Below are 15,599 nucleotides of genomic sequence, written 5' to 3'. Positions count from 1 at the left end.
AGTGAAAAACCAAAGAGGAAAAGGAAAGATACCCATTTGAATGCAGAGTTCCAAAGAATAGCAAGGAGAGATAAGAAAGCCTCCTGAGCTATTAATGCAAAGAAATAGAGGAAAATAATAGAATGGGAAAGTCTAGAGATCTCTTCAAGAAAATTAGAGATAACAAGGAAATGTCTCAAGCAAATATGGGCACAATAAATGACAGAAATGGTATGGACCTAACAGAAACAGAAGATACTAAGAAGAGGTGGCAAAAATACACAGAAGAACTATACAAAAAAGATCTTCATGACCCAGATAATCATGATGGTGTGATCACTCATGTAGAGCCAGACATCCTGGAGTAAGAAGCCAAGTGGTCCTTAGGAAGCATCACTACAAACAAAGCTAGGGGAGGTATGGAATTCTAGTTGAGCTATTTCAAATCCTAAAAGATGATGTTGTGAAAGTGCTGCACTCAATATACCAATAAATTTGGAAAACTCAGCAGTGGCCACTGGACTGAAAAATGTTTATTTTTATTCCAATCCCAAAGAAAGGTAATGCCAAAGAATGTTCCAACTACCACACAACTGCGTTCATCTCACATGCTACTAAAGTAAAATTCAAAATTCTCCAAGCCAGGCTTCAAAAGTACATGAACCATGAACTTTCAGATGTTTAAACTGGATTTAGAAATGGCAGAGGAACCAGATATCAAATTGCCAACATCCACTGGATCAATGAAAAAGCAAGAGAGTTCCAGAAAAATATCTGCTTCTGCTTTATTGACTATGCCAAAGCCTTTGACTGTGTGGACCACAATAAACTATGGAAAATTCTTAAAGAGATGGGAATACCAGACCACCTGACTTCCTCCTCTGAAATCTGTATGCAGGTCAAGAAGCAATAGTTAGAACTGGACATGGAACAACAGACTGGTTCCAAATAGGAAAAGGAGTATGTCAAGGTTGTATATTGTCACCTGCTTATTTAACTGATATGCAGAGTACATCATGAGAAATGCTGGGCTGGAACACAAGCTGGAATCAAGATTGCCAGGAGAAATATCAATAACCTCAGATATACAGATAATACCACCCTTATGTTAGAAAATAAAGAAGAACTAAAGAGCCTCTTGATGAAAATGAAAGAGGACAGTGAAAAAGTTGGCTTAAAACTCAGCATTCAGAAAACTAAAGTCATGACATTTGGTCCCATTACTTCATGGCAAATAGATGGGGAAGCAATGGAAACAGTGACAGAGTTTATTTTGGGGGTTCCAAAATCACTGCAGATGATGACTGTAGCCTTGAAATTTAAAGATGCTTGCTCCTTGGAAGAAAAGCTATGGCCAATCTAGACAGCATATTAAAAAGCAGAAATATTACTTTGCCAAAAAAGGTCCACTTAGTCAAACCTATGGTTTTTCCAGTATGTGAGAGTTGAATTATAAAGAAAGCTGAATGCTGAAGAACTGATACTTTTGAACTGTGGTGTTGGAGAATACTCTTGAGAGTCCCTTGGACTGCAAGGAGATCCAACCAGTCCATCCTAAAGGAAATCAGTCCTCAATATTCATTGGAAGGACTGAGGCTGAAGCTGAAATCCAATACTTTGGGCACCTGATGTGAAGAACTGACTCATTGGAAAAGACCCTGATGCTGGGAAAGATGAAGGCAGGAGGAGAAGGGGACGACAGAAGATGAGATGTTTAGATAGCATTACTGACTTAATGGACATGAGTTTGGGTATACTCCAGGAGCTGGTGAAGGACAGGGAGGCCTGGTGTGCTACAGTTGATGGGGTTGCTAAGAGTTGGACATGACTGAGTGACTGAACTGAACTGAACTGAATGGAATCAAGTGCTTTTTTCCTCTAATTATATTCACACAACTAAAAACTCAAGTTGTAACTGTTTTAACAGACCATGTAGAATTTTCATGTGGGAAGATAAATGTTACTTCATTTACTGGACTGACAACTCCTTATGGACAGACACACTTATGTCCCTGACTGCAATTACCCTAAAGCTTGCCACTGCAGGACACTTTTGATTTGAATTCAATATATATGTTTAAGCAATTAAATAACCTCAAATCCTAATAGAAAATAACAGTTAATAACATCTGCAAGGAGATCCAACCAGTCCATTCTGAAGGAGATCAGCCCTGGGATTTCTTTGGAAGGAATGATGCTAAATCTGAAGCTCCAGTACTTTGGCCACCTCATGCGAAGAGTTGACTCATTGGAAAAGACTCTGATGCTGGGAGGGATTGGGGGCAGGAGGAGAAGGGGACGACAGAGGATGAGATGGCTGGATGGCATCACTGACTCGATGGATGTGAGTCTGAGTGAACTCTGGGAGTTAGTGATGGACAGGGAGGCCTGGCGTGCTGTGATTCATGGGGTCACTAAGAGTTGGACACGACTGAGCGACTGAACTGAACTGAACTGAACTGAACATCTGTACTATTTATTGTTAGTAAAGTTTGTAACTGTCATTATTTCAACCTGGCACATCATTGTGAGACTGCTAGCAAAGAAAAAGGACTCCATTCTCATTTTGAGTTCTGTTTCCAAAAACAGTTGACTGGTAATACTAAGAGCTAACTCAATGCTGATCTGATTTAAATTTAAATAAAAGACTGAAAAAGGAAAACTCCTGTTACATTGCCCTTAGCTGTTATTGTTATGCTAATCCTAAATATGCATCATACTGTCAGAAGCTTAAATGATCAATAGAAACTGTTTTGTTTTTTTTCAGATTTATTTTTTGCCGTATTTTAAAATTAAGCAAGTTTAGTTTCCTATTTATATGTTTAATTTCAGTTAATGTACCCAATAGCAATATAAAGAAACAGAGATGTTTTAAAAGATTCAGATAATCAGTTAAACACAACTTCCTATTGACATTGACATTGACATTGAAGTCCCTCAGTCCTGTCTGACTCTTTGTGACCCCATGGACTGTATCCTACCAGGTTCCTCCCTCCGTCCATGGAATTTTCCAGGCAAGAGTACTGGAGCGGGTTGCCATTTCCTTCTCCAGGAAATCTTCCTGACCCAGGGATCAAACCTGGTCTCCCATATTGTAGGCAGACGTTTTACCGTCTGAGCCACCAGGCAACTTCCTATGCATAGCATCAACTGATAAGTGAGTTTGAAAAGTTAAATTTAGAGATAGAAAACAATCACTTGCACTTGATTTATAGTCCATTAACACTTTTTAGCATACTTTGTTTGGAAATATATTCAACTTTTCCTATATTAAAGATAAATCCTTGAAAAGGAATAACCTTTTTTTGTAAGCCAAACATATGTTCATTGTGATTGCAATTATTTCATAAGAAAGAGCAAGTTAAAAAAAATACCATTATTGAATGTACAACAAATATTTACATCTCCCTTTTCCAAATGGTACTATCATTTATATATTACTAATGTGGTCATTATCAGAATAATGCATAAAGTAATAAAATTAATTATTTCAGAATTAAGGCATAAAATAATAATTCAGTTTAGAGGCAAAACCCCATTTTATATTATGTTTATGGCACTATAGGGAGCCATAAAGAAAAACTCAATTTTCCTCCTTCAGTGCAGGGAAAAACCCAGGTCTTTCCTACTGTGTATTTTTTCCATATGAGTCTCTTTCTTGTCTCTTCTGACACTTCTGATCACCAAATATATGGAGGTTTTTCCCATAACAGGCAATTCTCTGTGACACCAGCTGGGTATCCTACAATTTAACTCAGTTCTGACACTATCTACCCTAAGGTATTGTCATATCCCACAGGATAAATGTTCAGTGTCACAAAAATTGCCCCCCAAATCCCAATTCAGAGGTCCATCACAAACCAAGAGTATCTCCTGTGCTTCTGACCAACCAGCTACAGATCAGAGGTTTCAATGACTCCTCTTTGGATTCAATTAATTTACTAGAGTGACTCACAGAACTCAGGGAGCATTTACTTATGTTTACCAGTTTATTAAAGGATATAATAAAGGACACAGATGAACAACAAAATGAAGAGATACATGGCGAGGTCTCCAAATTCCATGCTTTTGGGGTTTTCTGAAGTCTTTATCACATGGGCAGAATTGATTATTAATTTCATTTTCAACTCTTCTCTTTCCTCAAGAAAATAAGGGGCAGAGTAAAAAATTCCAAGCTTCTAATTAAGGCTTCTTAAAATTCTTAAAGAGATGGAAATACCAGACCACCTTACCTTCCTCCTCTGATATCTGTATGCAGGTCAAGAAGCAACAGTAAGAACTGGAAATGGAACAATAGACTGGTTCCAAATAGGGAAAGGAGAGAGTCAAGGCTGTATATCGTCACCCTGCTTATTTAACTTATATGCAGAGTACATCTTGTGAAATGCTGGGCTGGATGAAATGCAAGCTGGAATCAAGATTGCTGGGGAGAAATACCAAAACCTCTGATATGCACATTAAACCACCCTTATGGCAGAAGGCAAAGAAGAACTAAAGCGCCTCTTGATGAAAGTGAAAGAGGAGAGTGAAAAATTGACTTAAAGCTCAACATTCAGAAAACTAAGAATATGGCATCTAGTCCTATCACTTCATGGCAAATAGATGGGGAAACAATGGAAACAGTGACAGACTTTATTTTGGGGGGCTCCAAAATCACTGCAGATGATGACTGAAGCCATGAAATTAAAAGACGCTTGCTCCTCAGTAGAAAAGCTATGACCAACCTAGACAGCATATTAAAAAACAGAGATATTACTTTGCCAACAAAGGTCCGTCTAGTCAAAGCTATGGTTTTTCCAGTCATGTATGGATGTGAGAGTTGGACTATAAAGAAGGCTGATAGCTGAAGAACTGGTAATTTTGAACTGTGGTGTTGGAGAAGACTCTTGAGAGTCCCTTGGACTGCAAGGAGATCCAACCAGTCCATCCTAAAGAAATCAGTCCTGAATATTCACTGGAAGGACTGAGGCTGAAGCTGAAACTCCAATACTTTGGCTACCTGATGCAAAAAACTGACTCATTGGAAAAGACCCTGCTGCCAGGAAAGATTTAAGGCAAGAGGAGAATGGGACAACAGAGGATGAGATGGTTCGATGGCATCACTGACTCGATGGACATGAGTTTAAGCAAGCTCTGGGAATTGGTGATGGACAAGGAAGCCTGGCGTGCTCCAGTCCATGCGGTCACAAAGAGTCAGACATGATTGAGAGACTGAACCAAACTGAATTATGGCTTGGTCTTTACAGAGACCGGCCTTCATCCAGGAACCATCCAGGAACCCACCCAGAATTGTCACATTACAGCAAAAAAAGGCTTCCCTTTTGACTCAGTGGTAAAGAATCTGCCTGCCAATGCAGGAAACATGGGTTCAATCCCTGATCCAAGATTTTGCCCACTTACCATCTTGCTGCAGCTTCTTGTTTGTCTTGGACATGGGGTATCATTTTTTGGTGGGTTCCAGCATCCCCCTGTGGATGGTTCTTCAACCATCAACAAACAGTTTCGATTTTGGTGCTCTAGCAGGAGGAGTCTAGCCAAAGTTATGGGTTTTCCAGTAGTCATGTATGGGTGTGAGAGTTGGACTATAAAGAAAGCTAAGCACTGAAGAATTGATGCTTTTGAACTATGGTGTTGGAGAAGATTCTTGAGAGTCCCTTGGACTGCAAGGAGATCCAACCAGTCCATCCTAAAGGAAATCAGTCCTGATTTCCTTTATTGGAAGGACTGAGGCTGAAGCTGAAACTCCAATATTTTTGGTCACTCAATGCAAAGAACTAACTCATTGGAAAAGACCCTGATGCTGGGAAAGACTGAAGATGGGAGGAGAAGGGGACGACAGAAGATGAGATGGTTGGATGGCATCACTGACTCAATGGACATGAGTTTGAGTAAACTCTGGGAGTTGGTGATGGACAGGGAGGACTGGCTGGTTGCCATCCATGGGGTCACAATGAGTCGGACACAACTGAGCTACTGAACTGACTGAACTGAGCAGGAGGAGATGACCACACATCCTTCTACTCTACCATCTTGAACCAGAAGCCCTATTTTTTACTTCTAATACTGAGACTTTGATAATAAGTGTTAGTAAAATCTAGAAAGGCCCTGTTACATCATTCAAAAATACTGTCAATAATAGTTATTATAATACATATATTTTAGCAAGTTTATGTCAAAATGTGCAAGTGCTTATGCACTTCTGCAGGACTTTACGATAACCTAATTTCTATATGCCAACACAATCCGGTGTATACATATCACCATTTAGATTTTAATGCTAAAGATAAAGGGATTTAAACACGAAGGGATTTTAGTGATATGAAAGAATATTTTTTCACTTATAAAAAAGCACATTTCAAAAATGGCCACAAGTAAGTAAAGAAATTGGTTCTAATTGGTGGCTCAGAGGTTAAAGCATCTGCCTGCAATGCAGGAGACCTAAGTTCAATCCCTGGGTCAGGAAGAACCCCTGGAGAAGGAAATGACAACCCACTCCAGTACTCTTGCCTGGAGAATCCCATGGACGGAGGAGTCTGGTGGGCTACAGTCCACGGGGTCACAAAGAGTCGGACATGACTGAGCGACTTCACTCACTTCACTCATACACTTTACTGCTGGTCTCATTTTGAGCCTTATTTTTTGCCTGCATTTTTCTCCCCATCATTATGCCTCTAATTTATTTTTCTCATATTATTAAATTGGCTAAGACCTTACGTGCAATGTTGAATAGAAGTGATGATAGTGGGCCTCCATATGTCATTTTTGAGTTTAAAAAGAATACTTAAAATATTTTACTTTATTTTATTGAGATGACTGAATTTCAAGGTGACCAATATAAATGACACAAAGCTAAACAGGATTCTAATTTTATAGAATTTTGCCCTGAAATAATAACCTTAACATCAAGGTCTTTGACTTTGATTATCTATATCAGTTCCCAAGAAATTAGGTGAGTAATGGATTTAGAAATCTCAGCCTGCCCCCAAAGGCACACCTGCACAGACATACTCTTGGTTCAGTCCAGGTACCTGGTTAGCAAGGGGAGAGAGACTTAAATGCTTTCATCTTCTTAAAAATATAGATATAGATATTGATAAATAAATCACCTCATTACCAACACTAATGAAATTGATTTCCCCTGCTGATTTTGTGATTAACCTCTCTATCCAATACTTTATTCATTTTCTTGTCCTTCCCCTGTTACCCTCAGGATTAAAAGTAACAAAGAAAAGGAGAGATTGCAACCAAGTAATTCCCTACTGGGATATTCTCAGTAACAGACCACTTTTTGTCTCTCATCTCTTGCTTAGCAAAATCTTCAGGTTCCTGAACCTTCCCTGAGTTTCAAAAAGTCTGGCTCAAGTGTTAATAATCAGATGAGTGACAACATGTAAAGACAAAGAATAGCAGTCTGGCAGAAGAACAGGTAACATTTTATATAATAGATCAGCCATATAGCAGAATCACAGGACCTTTAGTTCCTACCTGAAGGACATAGATAACAATGTCTGACACACATATATAAGTTGGTTTTTATGGAAGCCAAACTCCCACCAGATGGAAACGACTGACCCGAATGGCAAGCATGTGGATCCCAGACCAATTGGAACCAGAAGGTTGATTATTGAGATTCTCAAAACGTCGCCCTGTTACTTCACCATCAAACAGCCTGAGATTTGTGTACTAACCAATCACACACCCTGTGACTCTGTCCTTCACATAGTTTTTAAAAAACCCTTCGCTGAAAGCCATCTGTGAGTGTGCATCTTTTGAGCATGACTTTTGAGCTGCCCATACTCCTTGAATGGTACCTGCAATAAGCCCTGCACTTTGCTTTACCACAAGCCTGTCTCAGCAGATTACTTTTGCTGCATGTTGGGCAATCAAACCCAAGTTCAGTTTGTTAAACTGGTACAATGTAGAAGAATATATATATAATTTTAAAAGTAGAGTTTTACACTTATGAAGATGTACTTTATATATTGTGATATTATATTACTAATTATTACTGGGCAACTGCGCAGTGCCCAGGTGTACATTGCAAATCAAATCTTTGCAAACTAGCTTGGGCCTGCAAGTATGCCCTTTCTTCTCTAGTTTTCACTCTACATTAGTATAATAGAAAAAATAAGACTCCTCGTGGTCAAGAGAAAAATGAAAACAAAAAATCAAACAAAACTGGTGGCAGGGATCTGACCAAGCCTATGACAAACCCATTAAACTGAAAACTACCAGTGATACTGGAGAATCTTATTTATTGACTTGGAAAAAGCTGTTGAAAAAGCTACAAAAGTTGGTGACTGAAACAAAAAAGACACAAAATTGTACATAAAAAGATGAATTATTCTATTATTAATACTAGATAATATGATCTGAAAAATTTTATATGGAAAAATAAGACTGTATAAGTGTTTATGTTTGTTATAAAAATGAAATACTATACATTGAAACTAATTATAAAATCAGATGATAAATAGTTTCATTATCATAATTTTTGAGATGAAAAGTAGCTATGATTAAATAATCAAAAACAGATATTTTATATACATACATCTCTCTCTCTCTGATTCCTCAGTACAAATGTATAGAAACAATTGTATACATTTTGTATATCTAAAATTTATGCACATTATACATTTCTCATGTATAATGAAAATGTCATATCTATGTGCATTTCTGATCCTGGAACAAAGAATATATAATAAAAAAATAATTTTATGCAATTTATTATGGAGAAACAACCACTGTAATTCCATACTTGCTATTATTAATGAAAATGACAAATCATGGGTTGGAGTCCAAGTGCTGTAAATGGCGTGTTTCAAACAGCAGGGATCAAAATGCCTTTGGAACTAGAATAAAGAACAGGAATCTTTGAAAATATGACTCCCTACAAACAGTTACATGTAGGAGTGTGCATATGTGTGTGTGTTCTGTGTATAAAAATATACTTGCAATTGATAATAAATAGCTAACTTTCTGATTTCTAGTGACTACCTGCCTTTGCTAAAAAAAGGCTACAAGAAGGATTCAAAATGATCTGTAAAAAAATTCTTTACACCAAATTATGTTCCATAATTATATTAACAGTTTTAATTTTCAAGAAACATCAGTCAGAAACAGGTACTGGGATGATATAAATCAAAGTAGAGCCTCAAAACAAAAATAAATAAGGTCCTAATGCTACTTCTTTTGATAAAGGTGACTTTCAGCAGCAAAAATTCTATATTCTGTAGAATGCAACCACTTTGCCCGCTGAATCAAGCAGAGTGTAGAGATACACAGGAAATACTATTGATTTTAAGCATCATTTGAACCAACAAACAGATTTAAAATGACTTTCCACTGTGATAACAATATCTATAATTTGAAAAGAGTTTGTAGAGGAAGAAATGTTGCAAGGTCTGGAGTAAGATAAATGGCAATTTATGGAGGTCAGTTGGCCAATTTCAGATCAAAATAGTTGATACTGCTACAAAGCAGTAAATATATCAATGCAATTTCTGGAAAAATCACAATCTGAGGATACTTTAATTTTCAAGAAATTGTTTTACTAGTCACTCTGGAATTGCTTTATCTATAAAGTTAATCTTATAACTTTGGCATTTCCTGCTTTCAGCTATGTTCACAGCAATAGAATGGACTGGCTCTTAAAAAATGTAACTAGAGAAATTGATCTATTTTCAGGGTTGCTGAAATGACATTATATAATGACTGTAAGTCTCAGGTCATTCCATGATTCAAAAAGTAGAAATAGTAATAATGAGTATGTTTTTACAAGTTAACTTCTTTTAACATGGATATTTTTCATTTAAACCCGGTAATGTTCTTTGAAGGTCTTTCTGTTCCCCTGTTTTATAAACAGTTGGACTTGGTACCCATGATTTCTGTAATTGGTCTGGACTTAGGTTTAAACTTAGAAATAGAAGTTAGTTCAACAATGCAGGATGAACAAGTTCTAGAGATGTATAGTACAACATAGGGTCTTATGTTGTACGGTTTTATATACCTACAAATTTACTAACCAGGTAGAGTTTATGTTAAGTGCTCTTACCACACACACACAAATGATATAAAAATAAACTAATGAATAAAGAAGGAATGAGGTATCTTGTATGAAGCTTGTAGAAGTGAGGGATAATTAATGGCCTTGATTGTGGTGATGATTTCACAGGGGTATACTTGTCTTCAAATTCATAAAGTTAAATATCTGTAACTTATAAAATCTCAAATATCTTTCAATAGAGTGTTCTTTTTAAAAATAGTTTAAAATAATTCAAAGTTTTCCATATATATTCAGTAATCTAAGTTGGAAGAGCTTAGTGTAAATCACCATGTAGAGCTTTAGAGGTTTATAATAAATAAACATGCTAAACGGAAAATAGGCAAAGTAACCCTTCAAAAGGCTAAGTCATGTAGAATAAACACAAAATACTTCTAGAATTTCCCAGAGAAGGGATATTCTTCCAACCCAACAGAAAAATATTTGCCTTTCTAAACAGCTTTTACCTGGACCTTCAGAAATGTCTAATTTCTCATTGTTTGCCTTATTCTTTCAGCCCTCATCGGTCAGAAAACTCCTTCCTTTCAGTCTCATGTTGGAAACTTGTATTCCAAATGCATCAAATTATTTTGTTGTGCTCTTACTCAACACATTATTTTGTTAGCTCAAACACTGTGTTCTTGTTCTTGTTAATCTGGTTTAAAGCCAAAACATAATCTAATTAATAAGAGCTGAAGGAAGTATTTTAAGTATTTCCTGCTGATTGAGTCCTTTGAGAATTACTTAGAATTTCCTTGGTTGGATTTTTAAAATCATGATAGTTTTAGTTATTAGAATTTCCTTAAGAATGATTTTCCTAGAGGAAAAACTTATAGACATTTTTTTTTTTTTGAGGGCTCTGCAAATGTTTAATTGCATTCAGTCAGTTCAGTCACTCAGTCATGTCTGACTCTTTGCGACCCCATGAGTTGCAGCACGCCAGGCCTCCCTGTCCATCACCAGCTCCCGGAGTTCACTCAAACTCACATCCATCGAGTCAGTGATGCCATCCAGCCACCTCATCCTCTGTCGTCCCCTTCTCCTCCTGCCCTCAATCCCTTCAAGCATCAGTCTTTTTCAATGAGTCAACTCTTCACATGAGGTGGCCACAGTACTGGAGTTTCAGCTTTAGCATCATTCCTTCCAAAGAACACCCAAGACTGATCTCCTCTAGAATGGACTGGTTGTATCTCCTTGCAGTCCAAGGGACTCTCAAAAGTCTTCTCCAACACCACAGTTCAAAAGCATAAATTCTTCGGTGCTCAGCTTTCTTCACAGTCCAACTCTCACATCTATACATGACTACTGGAAAAACCATAGCCTTGACTAGACAGACCTTTGTTGGCAAAGTAATGTCTCTGCTTTTGAATATGCTATCTAGGTTGGTCATAACTTTCCTTCCAAGGAGTAAGTGTCTTCTAATTTCATGGCTGCAATCACCATCTGCAGTGATTTTGGAGCCCCCCAAAATAAAGTCTGACACTGTTTCCACCGTTTCTCCATCTATTTGCCATAAAGTGATGGGACCAGATGCCATGATCTTAGTTTTCTGAATGTTGAGCTTTAAGCAAGTGTCTATTATTGAATCCATTCATCTGCTCAAAAGAAAAATATTAGGTAGATTTAAAAAATCATCTGAAAATATCTTGATATTTCTTATTTCAGTGTATCAAAATCTGGAGAGCACAAAGGGGTAAGCAACAGTCGTTTTAAAATACTTTTTAAAAGGAAATTTGCTATTATCCTTTAGTTTTATTTGTCCCCATTTGCTTTATTATTCTCTTTATCAATTAACATATATGTATATTGCTTTGTCTGAAGCACTGAGAGTGAAATGGAGACATCATTATCCCAACCTCCATCATTAAATACTTCATGGTGTATTATATAATAACAAGATCATTCTTTTTCAAAACCCCATTAAGTAACTTTAACATTGCTATTATGTAATCCACAGTGTATATTCCATTTGTTAATATTTAGCTTTTTTTTCTGATTCAGGATCTATTCCAGGACTACTCATCACATTTGTTTTTCATGTTGCTTTTGTTGTTCAGTCATGTCTGACTCTTTGCAACCCCGTAAACTGCAACACACCAGGCTTCTCTATCCTTCACTATCTCCCTGAGTTTGCTCAATCTCATGTCCATTGAGCTAATGAGGCCATCCAATCATCTCATCCTCTGTTGCCTCTTTCTCCTCTTGCCCTCAATCTTTCCCATCATTAGGGTATTTTCCAATGAGTTAGTTCTTTGCATCAGGTGGCCAGAGTATTAGGAACATTGTTTCAGAGTTTCTTTGTCTTTCTTGACCTTAACATTTTTGTAGAAGATACCACAATTTGAATTATTCTAATTTTCTCTCATGATTAGATTCATGTTATATTTTGGGGATGGAGGCAATGATAACACAGAAATGATGTGTCTATTACATATTTTGAGGAAATTTTTTGTATAGTTCAGGTGGTCTCAGAACTAATTAACTGGAATCATGAAAGGAAAAGTAATGTATAAAAGATTACTCTGCAGAGAGGATAAACTGCCAGAAATATAAATTCATTTCTTTTTAATGAATTATTTATATTAATCCATATTGCATGCCAGGAACTGCTATAGGTGTTAGAACAATATTGATAAAGATGCTGAATGAGTAGCATCAGGGATCAGCAAACTACAATCTTCTGGGCAAATCCAGCCATGGCCATTCATTCCTGAATTGTTTATGGCTACTTTTGTGCTACATTAGCAGAGTGGAGTAGTAGTGACAGAGACCTTTTGGACAACGAAGCTTAAGATATTTACTATCAGGTTTTTTAAAGAAAAAATTTTCCAGTACCTATTTTAAGATAGCATAATTCTAGCTAGTGTATTTTTTTTAAGATAAATAATCATTGTAAATATATGAGCAATGAGAAAAATAGGTTGCCGGTCATGTGGCTTTATTTGGGGGAAATGAGTAGATTTTGATGTTGTATCTTATAAATATTGCACTATCTATGTAGTACAAAATATGCAGTACTTTAATATCCTCTATTATAAATATCCTAGGCCTTACTTGGGAAGAATAAGTGATGCCACTTAGACAGAAATCCCTAATGTTTCTGAGTCTACTCTTCCCTACTGTTGTTCTCTTGTCTACTGGCAACCATAGACCTTACTTCAAAAGACTAAGCTCAGAAAGCTTCAGCATTTCCTGTGTCAGCAAAGACTTTCTTTTTGCTTCAAGCAATTTATTAAAGCAGGAATCAGATTGACTCTAGTGAAATATATTCCATCTTTCCTGAAGACAGAATTTTGTCCCATTTAAGAGCTCTTCTGCTTATGTCTTGAGCAGAATCACATTTTCAAACTGGTGTCTGGACACGCGGATAAATCCCATTACCCAGTAATAGGATTTGTCTGCAAACCTCCTGTGCACTCCTTTGGTAAGTAAGAAGTCCTTCACAGTGGGCTGCTTTTTTTCTTTAGGTTTACTCTGACATCTGTCCAAATAATTTCACTCTATGATGCATTTGTTTCATTTAAACCCACCAAAAGTGTGAGAGACTAGTAGTTGATAAAATTCTTGAATAACATCAGTATTCTCCCTCAATTTCATTCAAGGAGATGCTCTAAATTTAACCTTTGTATGGGAAAGAACCACAATTCAAAGTAACTTGCAAGAGAAACCAACAGCTGTGTTCTTAGATGATATATTAGTCACTAACATTTATAAGTCTCTGTCATTCAAGCTGCCTCAAAAATGTGGTTAAAAAACTGTTAAAGAATAGTAGTCTGAAAAATAGAAATGCTGCTGGTAACTTGATAGTAGAAATATACTTTGGGAATTAATGACAACATGATCTAGTTTTCAGGGTAGAATGATAATTTTCATTAATAAAAGTGTTACCAAACCAAACTTGGGTTTACTCACTCACACATAATAAAACCAACCTACTGACACCAGGTTGTGGTGAAAGAAAGTGCACTATATATTGTAGGGTGCCAAGCGAGGAGCTAATGCTAAAAAGACCTGAACTCCCTATGATTTCAGGGAAATGTTTTTAAAGATGGCGTTAGGGTTTGTGGTCAGCTTATGGGCATTTTTCTGATTGATTGATGGTGAGGTAATTGGAAGTCAACATCATCGACCTTCTGGTTTCAACCAGTCTGAAATCTACATACCTATGGGCAGCATAGAGTTAAATTCTTCCATTTTAGGGGTAAGTGGTTTCAGTGTCTTCAAAACAGTTCAAAGAATATGTCTCAGAATATTATCTACAGCCCTTGAGATGGAACTAAAGATCCCTGATTTTTTTTTTAATGGCTAAACTATTATTTTGTCTTGCTTAGCAGTTTTCCTTTGTTGCTGCATTTTTTTTTTCTCACTTCTCTGATTAAATTTATTTTTGAACCCAAGGAAGGCCTAGAAGGCTAAAGTTTCTTTATAAACAAGATGCAGATGGAGGGCATGGGGAATGGGATTCTGTCCTTGAAAGTCCAATCGAGTCCTAGTTAGTTGCAATAGTACACCTTAGTTAAACTAGATCAGTTTAACTTAAGATTAAACTAAGTGAAGCTGGATCAAAACTCCAAAGTGTCATTATGTGGTAACTTCTTTGCTATACCTTCAATGCTAGTTGCTCACAAGAGGAGTCCTCCATGTCTTCCTCTAAACATGTCTCTTCTCTGTTTTCTGTCTAAATTTCTAAAGATAACAGTACTAGTCGTTGCTAGAAAGTGATATTCTGTATCATGTTCCTTACTTATTTTATCTGTAATTCCTACAATCTTTTTGCCAAACAGATATCATTGTCTCATAGCTAGGTGAATGGACCATGGAATGGCTTTAATTCTTTAAAGGCCAATTAGTAATTGACAGAATTAGGATAAAACATATCTAATGCCAAATCCCCTTTACTTTTCCATCAGTGCTTTATAATTGCTATCGGTGATTATTTGACTGCATTAATTAAATGTAGGGTAAATTTTCACAGTATTAACTGAAATTTGAATGCTCTTTGTTCTCACTGAGCTTTATTTCATGCCAAAATCCCATTTTTTCCTAATTGCAAAATGATACGGTAACCAAAAAAGCTGTGCAGTGACAGTGAGACTGCATTATTTGTGCATTATTTGAAATCTACTGATTACTTTATTGCCTGATAGATGCCAACCTGACACAAACAGGAAGACTTCTGGATATTGAAATTTTTCTTGTCAAATTATCTTAAAAATTTCTTGTCAAATGATGTCAAACCTTAAATATACATCCAACTTCTGTACTCTAAGTTTTATGTTTTTCAGGTTTTATAGAAACTGTGTCTTCAAGTTAGTTCAAATATTAGTAAATTCAGATAGAGGAGACAAGACTCCAATTTGTTAAATTGCATACCAGTGATGGGACAAGATCCTTGCATGGCTTTGGTTTGGTGCTGTTTCGTTCTAGTGGTCTTTATCAATGTAGGAAAGAGTGTGTATTTGTTTGGGCTACTCCTCAACTCCTCACAACCATCCTATCTTTTAGTAAGGTCTCTCTCATAGAGAGTGACTATGTCTCCCATTGGTCTTATGTCTCCACTTCTCTTTCGTGTTGAGGC

Source organism: Bos javanicus, chromosome 9 (assembly GCF_032452875.1).
Source record: "Bos javanicus breed banteng chromosome 9, ARS-OSU_banteng_1.0, whole genome shotgun sequence".
Classification (NCBI taxonomy): Eukaryota; Metazoa; Chordata; class Mammalia; order Artiodactyla; family Bovidae; genus Bos; species Bos javanicus.
Note: the sequence above shows the minus strand (reverse complement) of the source record.